The sequence below is a fragment of the Eubalaena glacialis genome, chromosome 8 (assembly GCF_028564815.1).
Source record: "Eubalaena glacialis isolate mEubGla1 chromosome 8, mEubGla1.1.hap2.+ XY, whole genome shotgun sequence".
In the NCBI taxonomy this organism is placed as follows: domain Eukaryota; kingdom Metazoa; phylum Chordata; class Mammalia; order Artiodactyla; family Balaenidae; genus Eubalaena; species Eubalaena glacialis.
In genome coordinates, this window is record NC_083723.1 from 18,089,176 (window position 1) to 18,091,374 (window position 2,199).

The following is a 2,199-nucleotide window of genomic DNA, read 5'->3' on the forward strand; positions in this document are numbered from 1 at the left end:
CTTTAATTAAAAGGAAACTGAGAAGCAAATCACTTGGACTTAAAAAGCACTTTGTTTAGCCAGGTACTTTGCTGTAAATGCCTTCTTTGTGCTGATAAGAGTGTGGAAAGATTCAGAATATTTATAATCCAGGGACTAAACAAAGGTCTGATTTGCTAATAAATTTGAGGTGAAAGCCTAAAGCAAAATTAAATTTGATTTTGCTAGGTTCTGAGCTGTGGTACCAGACATTACCACCCTTAGAGCTGGGCAAGCACAGGGGAGAAAAGGCAAGGGGGGAGAGAAAGGGAGGGTATACCTTGGACTACATGTCTCCCCTGCATGGCTGCCATCCAGATGGGCTCCCTGAACCCCAACTGGGAACAGTGTGGTACAGGCCAGTGTTTTATGCTTCTCCTCTTTAGTTGCTCTCCAACTCTCTAAATATCCTCCTGTTTGAGGTCTACCAGATTCCTGGAGTAGCTCCAGGACTTGAACCTATAAGGGTTATCTGGGGTCCCGTTACCTGAGTCTATCTCAGATGGGTAGCCAGGTCAGCTGATCAGTCCTGTTGGCCAGAGAGAATATCTTTTGAGATTGGACCACCAGAGTCGTACTGACAGGCTGATTTGGGGTAGTCTTCATTCAAGTTGGATAGAGGACAATTTCAGGGCTCTGGTGACCCATGGGCTTGAGCCACCCACATGAGCCCATGGTCAGATCTTGCCTATTTAGGCTCTGACTACAGAGCTGCTTCTGGTCTACAGAATCTGAAGGCAGCAGGAGTGGCATCCTTTGCCCTGTGCCCCCTATCTGAGAATTGTTGTTCGGATTAGAGTGGTAGCAGTGAATGTCATGAGAGGTGGGGCGATTTTTGATATATTTTGAATGTAGAGCCTGTACATTTGTGGAGGTTTGGGAGAAGCTTGCAACGAAGATGACTCTTAGATTAGGGCAAGGAGGTGAGGATAGAGAGGATTTTGCTAATGATAGACCTAGACCAGAAGACAAAGGTCTGGGGGGTTGGGGTCAGCTGTGACATTGCATTAGATTAGGAAATGTGTCGGGCCATATGATGATGATGACAGTTGGGATTATGGCGATGGCCCAAACTGATGTAATCAGGGAGGTAGGACATGGCAGCATTGTTCCTGATGGTCTCCAGAGCAGGCTGTGATGACAACGTTGTTAAATGATGATAGAGGTTGAGGCAGAAACTCCCAGGAGACAGAAGACCCAGTCATACTAAGGTGGTATCAATTTTGGTGGATTGGTGGGAGATCTTGAGCAAGCTAAACTCTATGGCTCTCTGGCACCAGAGCTACCCCTAGGATACATGGGGACTCAGATAAATATGTTTTGTTTGCTCTCTTTCTATATAAACAACTTGATTAAAAAATGTTTCACAAAATTCATGGGTCCATGGGAGGTATAGTGATCTATTCATGAAGATTTAGAAGAATGGGCAGGGGAGTGGTATTTAAGTATTTTTAAATCTTCCAATCAGAGCATGTGGTGATTCTTCGTAGTGTCCAGGAAATGTCTTCTCCTCTTTGGGTGCAGGAACCGTGTTCTTCACTTCTTTTTTGTCAAGTGAGCTCTTCCTGGCTAATTTCATATTTCCCACCACAAGGAAAAGGTGGTAACACAGTAATTACTCATGATGCCATGGCCCTTTGGATCCTTGAAATAACGTGAATCTTCTGTTCCAACTCCCCCCGCTGCTTGCCTGGCTTCCTCTTCCTCCTCCTTCACCTTCTCTTCAAGGCCTGTCCCCATGCCCCCCACCTGAGTCACACTGTCCTTTATGTGTCTCAAAGATCTTGGACTTCTCTCATCATGGGACTCATCACAGTGGGTTGTCACTGCTTCTCTTCCCCTGCACGAGACTGTAGTACGCAGGCAGAGATCAGATGTGACTTGTTCACAGTGACGAGCTCCAGCCCTGCCCTGTGCTGAACACATAACAGGTGAACAGATAACAGGTGAAAATGTGTTAAATGAGACAGAATGCTTTTCTTCATCCATGAAGACAGGGGGCTGGCCTAAAACAAGACTATGTCAACTTTTTTTTTTTAATTTTTATTGGAGTATAGTTGATTACAATGTTGTGTTAGTTTCAGGTGTACAGCAAAGTGAATCAGTTATACATATACCTATATCCACTCTTTTTTAGATTCTTCTCCCATATAGGCCATTACAGAGGATTGAGTAGAGTTT